We start from the raw sequence: 12,207 nt of genomic DNA on the forward strand, positions 1-12,207 counted from the left end.
TAAACTTTAGAACTATTCACTGATTAAAGTTTTTGCATAACTTCGATTTCCTCTACTCAGTGATGAGGCTAGTCACGGGCTTGGACTTGGTCAGTGATGGAAAGCGATGGTGAGCTAGTTGCATCCTCCTCGGTTTGCTCTTGGCCTTGCAAAGATAACGGTGTGCATCTCATGAATTCTGGGCATTTATGGGTTCGCTTTCACATGTTTCAGCTAAAGATAATAAGAAAACAAACTCACTGAAATTCAGATTCAGGCAATTAGAAAGAGGGGTGGTGGCAGTTCTTTATGTTGCCAGAGAGTCGGTCAGTATGTAAAAATATGGCCCTGAACAAGGGCTGGGAGCCACGGATCTGCTCCTGGCTCTCTGATTTCCAACCACGTGATCTTTGTCAGAACTTAACATCTCTCTCTTAATCTCATTGTCTTTCCTTAAAATGGTATTTTTGTTATTTAAATGATGGTGACACGTAAAAATACTTTGTAAATTATAAATTGATATAAAAGTGGATGATATTGTCGGAACAAGTAATCATTAGAAACATAACCTAATGCATTGGATAGATGGTTTGATTGGCAGATAATATTGCATATCTCTAATGTAAAAGAATTATATCTGTAAGAATTTTCTAACATTATGTAGGCAAGCTACTCTCACTCTGATAGCATGTCAAAAAATTAAACCAGGTCTGGAAAATATTCATAAATATAATTTTTATTAAAATATTATTATTTAGTTAAAAGAAAGTTTTTAATTATGATTAAACTTTTTGAACCAGTAAGTGGTTCAAAATATTGCTATTTGACCATAAATTTGACAGCATTATAAAGTAGTCATTATATATTTATACTTGAATTTTAAAAGCAAGGTTAGTTTGAATTTTTTTATTTAGTACGAAATCCAAATGACTGCATAATCCACATTTCTTAATATTTATAATTATTTTAAAAATGGGAATAGTTTGATGAAAAAAATGTAAAACCATTAATCCAAATTCTAGGGAGATTGATAATGTAACCTTTATTCTTTAAAATAGCCAAATAAATAAATACATACATAAATGCATAAACACAAACTAACATATGTATTGATGGAGGTGTACTTATGTCTTTAACAGTATTAGCATTTTATAGCTTTCTAATAATTCATATATGAAGATTTCTGAAGTTGGTAGCATCTTTTTAGATATCCTGTCACTCAAGAGAGGTAAATTGTGAATTATTCCCCAGGGAAAGCTTTTTAGTTGAATTAGCAAGGTTTAAATAAACTTCAATATGGGTTAATAGTTTTGTTACTCTGTGTTGGATTTTTTTCATCTTAAATACAGTAAACCTTCACTTTGTATTTCAGGAATTTATAAGGTTTGCCAACATTGCAGAGATTAGGGCAAGGATATAATTTCTTCCAAGCATCATTATAATTCTGTTAATACCACAACATTTTTATATCGATCACAAAACCTGTGCCACTTAGAACTGAACTGTTGCTTTGGCTCTACTGTGTAAGCTTTATTTTTTAAAGATCCCCTTGCTTTTGCAAAATTCATTAAAGGTAAGATTAGTATTTCTTAAAATCCAAGTAAAATGATCATATTATTTATCCAGTGAAATTTTTGTTGGTAGTGTCTCACTATCATGACTATATGGGTAAAAAGAAAAAAAAAGTACTGACCATAAAGATCGATTCAGTTGAGACGTTTTGAAACTCAGTTGTGTGGAACAGTTATGCTATTAGCATAATCAGGTACCAGTGGCCTAATGAGTCCACAGAATGAAAGATCATCCCTTTCAGAAAAACCACACCAAGCATTCAGCGCGAGCGGCTGGTCCAGGAAGCTGGGCTTGAGAGAACTATCCTGGGGGAAATAGTTCTCAAAACTCCCCACTGTGGGGTATGTGCTCTCAGCCTATCTCAAGAGATGCATTTTCTACAAAGGAAATGATGCTTGACAGAAACTTTGCCTTTATGGCATGTTTAAGCTTCTCATAATTGCTGCCAATAATCCACTAAGGGCTTCTCCTCCTAAATATGAAGTTGTAATCACAAAGACATTAGGAGAGACAACACCAGATCAAAGCTAAAGATCCTTAAACCTCGTTTAGAGTAGAAAGTAGCATGTATGCTGAAAGATACACACTATTCCCCTTTGAGAATATGCACTCATTTAATAAACATTTAGAAACGTATGATGGATTAAGCATTGTGCTTTACAATGTGCATACAGAATAGAAAATTATTTTCTAACATGGAGAAATTTGCAGTTTAGTAGAGAGAGTGATGTATAACTCAATGATATGTTCACTGTTTAGTTCTAAGAATAAAATATGATACTTACTGTGATATATCACTATTTGGGTGGTGAGACCTTTCTCCGCATCTATACCTTGTCTTCTAAAAAACATAACCATCTCGAAATATCAAATAGAAAACATAAATGTTTTACTTCACTACAAGTATTTCTGATATATGAATACAGACTATTTCTTAAAAAATAAAATATGTTTTAATTATTGGGGTAACATTAGTTAGCAATATTATATATTTTAGGTGTATAATTCTCTACATATCATCTGTATATTCTAGCGTGTGCCCACCACCCAAAGTCTAGTCTCCTTGTATCACCATGTATATGAAACCTTTTACCCTCTTCATCCTCTCCCCACCTTCTTCCCCTCTAGTAACCACTATACTGTTGTCTTTGTCTATAAGTTTGTTTGTTTGCCTGTGGCTTTCTGTTTTATATCTCACATATAGGTGAAATCCTATGGTTCTTGTCTTTTCCATCTGACTTATTTTCCTTAACACGATACTTTCAAGATTCATCCATGTTGTCAGAGATGGTTGAGTAGTATTCTATTATATATCTCTGTACCACTTCTTTATCCAATAATTCTTTCTCTGTCTCGCCTATTGTAGAACATGCTGCAATGAACATAGGGTACTTACATCTTTATGAATAAGTGTTTTCAAATATTGGGGGTAGATATACAGAAGAGGGATTCAAGTTATACTATCATTGATGACTTAATGGCTAAATACTGTACTCTGAAGTTATAAGCAAAACAGCTCTTTCTCTGAATAAAAACATATTTACTGATATATATTTATTTGTCAACTTAGCTTGCTAATTAGAATAGTTGATAATAAAAATATTTCATATAAAAATTGCACTATAATAAAGTGATTTACATATGCCACAACTATATTCCCAGGTTATGGTTGTGCGGGGGGGGGGGGGGGGAGGAGTCAGTGTATTGTTTATAATTATGTCTATTTTTATTAAAATGTTTATTTTCACTTTAATAGAAATAATATAGTAAGGTATATAAAAATCACAGTCTAGGTACAACTATAAAAACTTACTGTTTTACAATTATAGTGCCTTTATATTCTACTTTTTTCATTTTAACATCCATCATGTTATAAATATTCATAATGCTATTATATACACTTAATTGATGTCATTTTGGTGGCAATCTGAATGAACATATAGTATTTTAGACTGATTCAAGTTTAGCCTCATTGATGCAATTCACTGTGCTTTTGAAAATCTCAATCACTTCTTTTTAAAAAAAAGCAGCAAACAACAAAAAAAGCTTCAAATTGCTACCATATAGAAGCACGTTTGAAATTATTTTATGTCATAACTTTCATAGAAAGTGGGTACGGCATATTGTGCCAATTGGGTCAGCTGCCCTAGGCTCTATCCTACTTCTCTGAAAGCTGAAGGAGTCCGTATGTGAGCCCTCTTGTTGGGCATCTCTGATAGCTACATGAATATCTATCTGTAAATGTATTTATTTGACCCAAATTGGTGATTCTCGATATTGTTTCCCAGGAAGAACTTTTTCTCATGGCAAAATCTATGTAAACCTCCAAGTGGTATAGTCATGTTTGTAAATCTACACACCACTTGTTAAAAACTCAAAGACTGCCTATAATTACTCTGCAGCACTTCATGCACCAACGTTGCCCATGTTCATTCACTTCATCATATGCATTCATTTATCTGACAAATATTCTCTGGGTGCCTACAAAATACTACCTATAAAAGAGTGAATACAATAGACATGACCTTTGCCTTTATGGTGCATATGGCTCAGTGGAGAAGAGACACAAATTAATCTTTCTAGAAAGGCTTCCCTGAGGAAGTGACATTTTGACTAGATTTGAGCTGAACTTTAAAGAATTAGCTGGTACCAATTAGGCAGGAATTAGTTGGCATTAGCTAGGCAAGGACGTGCAGAGAGCATTTTAGACAGAGAAACAGTATGTGCAAAGCCCCCAGTAGAAACTATAATAAATTCAAGCAACCAAAGCACCAATAAGGCTAGGACCTAAAAATGTAAAAGGCAGAGATTAAATAAATGCTAAGAATTTAGGGTAATCACTTCAGGCTCTAAGCTAGCAAATGAGTTGAATTGGTTTATATTATAAATGAGTATTCTTTCCTCCAGGATTGGAGGAGTGAAAAGTGAAAGCAGGAAGAACAACCGAAATATTTTCCAGGTAAAAGCTGGTGGTAGGCAGGACTAGAGAGGACAGTGTGAGAAGAGAAAAGCATTTGAGACATAGTTGAGTGGCAAAGCCAGCAGGTATTATTAAGGAAATAGATATTGGTCATGAAGGTAGCAAGGTCAAGGAAGATGCAGAGACTTGGGGTTTGGAAATCAGAAGGAGCTGATGGCATTCACTGAGATTGTATGGTTACCAGGTTTGGAGAGTGGTTTGGCCATGAATTGATTTTTTGCTCAGGTTAAATAAGAGGTGCCTTTGAGACATAGTTAGGTAGGTGTGGAGCTCAGAGGAGAGGTTGGTATTCATTAGAGAATGATGAGCATATAGATGGTAGATGGTAGTTTAAAATGTTGATGAGTGCCCAGCAGGTGTGGCTCAGTGGTTGATTGTCAGCCTATGAACCAGGAAGTCATGATTCAATTCCTAGTCAGGACACATGTCTGGGCTGCAGGCTTGATAACCAGTAGGGGGCATGTAGAAGGCAGCCAATGGATGATTCTCATCATTGATGTTTCTATCTCTCTCTCCTTCCTCCTTCCTCTCTAAAATCAATAAAAATAAAAAAAATAAACGCTCAGTGCTGGAACAGACTCTCTCTCTCTCTCTCTCTCACACACACACACACACACACACACACACACACACACGGAGAGTTGAGAGAAAAAGCAGTTGCATCACACAAGACAATCACTATGTTTCAAGAATGAGGGAGGAGAGAATAATATTGTATGTTGAGAGTTTTAGGGTGTTGGTTAACAAATGCCAATTGGATTTATCAAACCACTGCTTCATTTTCATTTTATGATGAAGTCATAGGAATTGAGTCCCCTAATATGGACTGAAAATGAATCAAAATTTAAAAGACAAAGTGTCAGTGAGCTTATAAAAAATCATAAGAAATTTAAATTAGTCAGATATGTGTAATGAAATATTATGAATCTTCAATATTGAGAGAGATGTGAACATGTTAAACTCAGCAGCAAAGGAGAGAGGGAAAGACAGAGTTTCAGCTGAGGCAAATGGGTCTCAGGTCCTTTTAACATTTATGGATGAAGGCAGACCTCTTCAAAGGGCAAGTCAGACCAATTCCACGGGTAAATTTACACCACTCTCCAATGTGATTTCTTTGTTTAGGGTTTCACTTTTCTAATATTCCTTGGGTTTTAAATATTGTCCTCTCTCTGAAGAACCTGTAAAAATCAAAAATTCTCCTAAGAAGAATTCATTTCATTTTTTTCCCTAACATAATATCATAAACTTGTACATAAACTCCTTTTCATCCGGAGATAACATGAGTCTCTCTCTGGGCACAAAGAGGTGGAGAGTCACTGAGGAAGGAGGCACAAATTGGCCAAAGACTTAAAGACCCAACTTGAAATCACCACTTTTGCTACCCTGGTCTCCTCACTGTGCACCACCAAATTCACTCATTCTCTGCTTTCTCCCCAAATAAAGAAGTTTCATGATATATTTTCATAATACAGGAAGAAAAAATAAAATAAGCAAGAAATACAAAACTATGGTAGGGAGACAGAAATAAGACTAGTATGCAAAGCAGGTCCATATCATCAGTGCACAAGAGTGGCACATAGCTTGGTCAGAGTGGCTCAACTGATGGAGCATCTCCCTGTGTGCCGAAAGGTTGCTGGATCTAATCCAGGTCAGGGCACATACCTGGTTTGTAGTTTCAATTCAGTCCTGGCCGGGGCACCTAGGGAAGGCAAATGAAGGTTGTTCTCTCTCTCTCCCTCCTCCTCCCCCTCTCCCTCCCTCTCCCTCTCCCTTTCCCTCTCCCTCTCCCTCTGCCTCTCCCTCTCAGGATTATTTTTGGTGTGAGCTTCCTCCTCTTCTCCTCTCCCTCCCCCTCTCTAAGCAAATCCTCTGGTGAGGATTAAAAACAAAAGAAAAGTGATGTACCAGAATAAAAAATATTAGAGGCATCAGGGTTGACAGCACCAGGGTTGGCTGCGATTGACTGACACTAAACAATGAAGTCCCACGGTCACTGCAAATAGAGAATATTGCTGTAGACTCTTTTGACCTTTCAATTTAGTCCAAATAAAATGCTTACAACTATTTCCATAATTAGTCCTCATTGACTTAAAGCTCCTCCTCTGTTTACAAGTTCATTTGCAAAGGAATGTTTTAATCTGTCTGACATTTTCAGGATTATTTTTGGTGTGAGCCTCGTTGGACACAATGTGTCTCATTACATTTCATTAGCAGGGACAACCCTTTAGTTGTGCGCTCTTGTCATGGGGCGGTTGCTCTGTGCTCTTTGACACACTGAGGGAACTGCCCGTGTTGCTCCAGCCTTTGAAAATCCACTCATCAAATGCATCTCCAAACACACGGGGTATGCAAATCAGAGCAGACATCTGTATTGTTGGGTAACATCTTCCCGAATGCCCCAGGGTTGTCTGGCATCTAAAAAACACAATTTCAAGTGCACAATCAGACACACATGCTGTTGCTCTCTGGAACACCCTGACTTGGAAATTTTGGCTTTTCTCATTCATGTTTTTCTGCCAGGCATTTTAGAGTCACGAACTTAGTATTCGCACAAGCTTATCAACAATTTACTTAAACTAACTTGGTCTTGAACTAAGCAATTCTCAGGGAAATGAGCCTGGAAAATTATTTTTCCCTCCATGGAAAGAATTCAAGTGAACAAATACCCTGTTCCAAAATGGGACCATATGCCAATGAAATGGGGCCGGGGGGAGGATGAGAACGGCATTATGAAATAGCCCTCAAACCAGAATTAGAGCTTGCTGTCCACTTCTAGGGTTGGAATCAGAAGATAGTCCCATTCTCTAAGCAATAAGTGTTCTCCATTTTATTGCAGGGCAAAGCATAGGAGACTTGAAAAATGAGCAGCACTTGGCCCTGAACTAATAAATTGGCTTTTAGCTGTGTAAGAGCTGTCGAAATGCCTGGGTACACGTAATCAGGCCAGGAAAAGGTATAGAACAGTTGTTAAGGCCACCAATGCTGACAGATTAATACTTCAGCGTGATTTGTGACTACAGAGAGCACCGGAGTAAATTTATCTTTTAAGGTCAGTGAGACTGACTGGGTGGCTCTCTTAAAAAATGTGTTTCAAGATAAAGTTACTTCGCCTTGGGTAGGAGCGTGGTATTTTGTTTGTTTGTTTTTTGTTTTTTCGGCTTTATTAAAAATGTTAAAACTCTCAAAGGCCATTTGCTAATTTTCTTCTTGCAGCTCTTATGTTTAAGACTCCCTCGGTAGCAAGACTTGATAAAGGTGAATCCCCGTATGTCCTTGCATGCAACCTTTTCTAATTGACAGGGCAGAGGACTAAAGATAATTGAAGATGCTAGTGCTGCCGACTTGCTTGGTGGGTGCAGACAAGACATTTGATTGCTAACTCCGTTTCCTTTTCCTGAAAAAAAGGATGATTCCTTTTCACGGTTGTCATAACAACAGTTGGACATTTCTTTCAAAACATGAAGAGCTCTTTAAATCCTAAGGTTAGTTTGGAACCAGATGGTGATCGGGTCAAGCTTCCCAGAGCCCCAAACTTTCACAGAAAAGCAAACCACCCGGTGCATGTGTCTGTTGGGTATGCTGCCATCCTTAGGGCCTATTGTGATTTGATACTTTTTTTTTTAAGCAGAAAAAAATAACGTTTATAATATGAATATTAGGTCTTTTTGTGTTGTCAGCAGCTTTAAAGGAAAAATAACAATATTTGGCTAAAATACTTTGTCTTCTTTAGTGAAGACCATCTCTTTCACTGGAGTGAAAGTAACATATAGAGCATAATTCTCATCCTGCTTTACATATAAGGTTGGGCCATTCTAGAAAGAAAACCGCTGAATCTAGTGAGAGCAAGCAAGGTGAATGCTCAGTGCTAAAGAGGGTTTTCTGGAGAGGCCCTGCTCACATAGCAAGAGTAATATGCCTTGGGGAGACCTGGGCCTTAGAGCACTGGCACTAACTTCTCCTTGTGAGCTTCTGCACAAGATCTAGACTGGCGCCTAACATCTCTGGAACTGTTTCCTGATCTGCAAAACTTATAATCTTGAAATCTTTCATGTTAAATGCTTAGAATGTGGAAGTTTGAAAGCATTCTTTGAGAAGCTTCACTACCTTTTATATAAACAGTATTTTTACCTATGCTGTCTGGTAAATGTATCTTGAAGAGATCCTGGTGGTTGTCAATAGACAACAGACTTAAGAATAAAGGGATAATTTGTGGGTCTCTATTCATCTTAGAATCAGAAAGTATTGCTGTTAGAGCTTACTTTATTTAAAATATTTAAATTGAAAGTCATGTACTTTTGCTTGACGTACATTTTGATAACTCATAGTCATTAAATTCGCCTTTAGAAACAGAGCTGTTTACTTTCATCATTATACGTACAATTTTCTCTTGCCAATGTGACATTTAGATATGATAATAAGCAGGCTGTCATTCAATAAAAAGCCATTAGAAAATTACAGAGTACCTTTGAAACTGGAAATGTTATACCAATATTGCCCTATGAATTCTTCTAGAAAGGAATGATTTTTTAAAATGATGAATTAAAACAGAAGTTTAAATAATCTTGATACAATAAATATACCATAGCATGTTAATTTACACATTTGAATTGTGGTCTGCGGAAGAAGAGATATAAGTGAAGCATGACTGTCGCTCACAGCTATTTGCTTGTATCCCACCACCTCCCTCCGATGCATAAATTGCGAACATTAGTCAACTTTATAAAGTGTTCTAATTACTCCAGGCAACCGGCCTATTCCCTAGTAAATATATCAGACACGGAAGGATATAAAACAAAAGCTGCTGTTCGAATGTTCAAACACTGTTCAAATGTATTAGACAGCCTAGATAAATTAGTGATTGAGCATATTGAATAGCAATAATTCTAATATCCTTGAAAAGGAGATAAAGTTTTCCTAAAATGACGACCTTACGACCACTTTCAGTGTACGGACTTGGAAAATATGACTTGTTGGGTCTATAAGTAATTCCCTATCAGCTTTGCTAACTTTTTTAAAATAAAATAACCCTGTTTTTTTTTAAAGCTTGGTGTGCATATTATGTTAGTAAAATTGGATTATCAAAATACCCTAATTTAGTAAAACCTACATTGTACTGAAAACAATCTTGTTCAAGGAGCTATTCTCCAAAATCAAGGTCCCTTGCTGACCACAGTCCTAACAGATTAATTTTGGACATTAATCTGGGTGGTGCTCATGGTTTTTCCTCTGAAGCCTCTTGATTTTATTATATTCCTAGGATAATTAAATTAATAATGAAGAATATGACCCGAGATAAAAAAAAAAAAGGCCAATGATAATATCTTTTTAAAACAGACCAAATGACAGACAGCGCTTTTTTGAGTGATGGAATGAGGAGAATATATAAGCCCTTACTTTGGAAAGCTCTTGAGATGCATGTTGATTAACAAGTATTCTTTTAAAAGGAGGGAAATCATTAAAATCACTTGAGTGATTAGAACAATAACTTCACATGCCAATGTCTATGGAGGAGTAAGCAGGGAGTGGGAGGAAACAGCAACATAAGAGCAACATTTACCATTCACCAAAATGTGATTTCCATGCCTCGGTTTTTAAGAACCAAAGATACAATAATTATATTAAACAGTGTGTATTTTTCTAGCTCATATTTTCAACTGTTTATTGAAGGTGAGCCACACTAAGAAATTATAAAAGTCAGATAAAAATATTTCTTCCTCTAAGAAACACAAGATGTTCCTAACAGCTAAATAGATATTGTTCAAAAAACAGAAATAATCTTACCTCACTGTTCCTTATTATGACCAAAGGCAGGCACACTGTCTGCTTTATATAATTTTCTTTTATTTACACTATTATTTAAACGCATCGGTAATACTGTATTTTGTTAATGTTTTCCTTTTTAATGGTGTCACTAGTCAAGTAAATAAAAATGAAATAGTTAATAAGAAATTTATTTTATCAGATTTGACCATATGAAACTGTTAATATTTGACCACTTTTAGCTAACAAGAATTGTAATTTCATATGATTCCACCTATGATTTCATAAGTAATTTGTGAGGCTGTGACTACTACAAGTACTTAAGACTTAAGCCACTATGGTCAGATCATGCTACACTATTCAACTGTAGTCCACACCTTATCATTTTAATATAAACATTAATACCTAAATCGGTTTATTCATAAGCTGGTTTTGTGAGCTTTAGCCTTTCGCTACTTTTCTCATCTTGGAAATGTTGCACAGATGAACATATAAACTTTTCAGCCTCAGCACTGTGGACTGAGCTGGATAATTTTGGGCTGGATAATCCTTGGTTGTGGGAGGCTGTCCTGTGCACCACATTATGCTTAGTGCATCACTGGCCTCTACCCACCTCTGAGCTGTTTACCCACAACACTTCTGATGCCAAATGAGTGGGAGTTTTCCACACCAACAACCGGTTCTCCAACTCTCTGGATGCCAACTGAATGTCCTATAACACAATCCAATTCTGACACTAACTACCTGGAATTAGCTCAGACCTCATAGGTGAAGTGCTTAATCCCACAAGACCACACCCACTTCAGACACCAGTTACAAATCTTAGATTGCCACCACTGTTTCTGACCAACCAGTTATAAATTACAGGGATTCCCATGCCCTTTTATAGGTTCTGTAATTTGCTAGAACGGCTCACAGAACTCAGGGAAACAGTGTACATAACATGAATGGTTTGTTATAAAGGATACAACCCAGGAACAGCCAAATTGAAGAGCTGTATAGGGCAAGGTATGAGTGGTTGGGCACAGAACTCCCACGCTCTCTCCTTCCCAGCACTTGATGTATTCATCACCAAACATCTACTAACCCCATTGCCTAGAGTTTTGTTTTGTTTTGTTTTTTTTTAAGAGGATTTCATGATGCAGGCCACAGTGTACAAAATCACTGGCCATTAATGATTGAACTCAAGCTCTTGCTTCTCACTCCTCCCAGAGGTTGCAGACATTGGGCTAAGAGTTCTAATCCTCTAATCATGCCTTGTTCTCTCTGATGACCAGCCTCCATCCTGAAGTTATCTAGGGGCTCCCAACCACTAGTCATCTCACCAAAATGCCAAAGAGACACTTGCAGAGATTCCAAGGGTCTTAGGCGCTATGTGCCAGGAACCCAGGATGATCCCATACCTATTTCCCAATATATCACACCATTAGATGCCAGCAGCATATGTCCCCTGCTAAATCATGACAAGCAAAAATATGTTTAGACATTGGCAAATTTCTGCTGGGATGGACAATGGGGACAGAATCATCCTGGTTGAGAACCATTGATATAAATAGAAGACCAAAATGCAAAATTATTGGGGTGGGGGAACACTAAAATTATATTCAGGTATTATACATGTTTTGTAAATATGATATATATGATAGTAAAACTGTATAGAAGGTACAGAATTTTATCAAATGTTGAAAATGTTGAGCCTTACTTTCTCACAGTTTCACTTCCAGGAAAAAAGGTTAGGTGCAATAAAATGTCTTAATTGGTGTCAGACAAGGATTTAAGCTTTAGAAGGGCAGTTTGCAAAAATTGTTATTAATTCAAAAGCAGAACTACAATCAGATTATACAAAACAACTTATCCATATTCAACTAAGATTTTTAAGTTTCTCCCTAATACTCAAGATTATATATATATATATA

General features: G+C 36.6%; 1 protein-coding gene across 1 annotated transcript in view; it reads left to right on the top strand.

Moving 5' to 3' along the window:
* The window catches only part of LOC102759840 (cGMP-dependent protein kinase 1), a 134,567-nt gene that overhangs the window by 963 nt on the left and 121,397 nt on the right, over positions 1 to 12,207 (top strand). The gene's annotated exons all lie outside the window — the stretch shown is intronic.

Source organism: Myotis davidii, unplaced genomic scaffold (genome assembly GCF_000327345.1).
Source record: "Myotis davidii unplaced genomic scaffold, ASM32734v1 scaffold695, whole genome shotgun sequence".
Lineage (NCBI taxonomy): Eukaryota > Metazoa > Chordata > Mammalia > Chiroptera > Vespertilionidae > Myotis > Myotis davidii.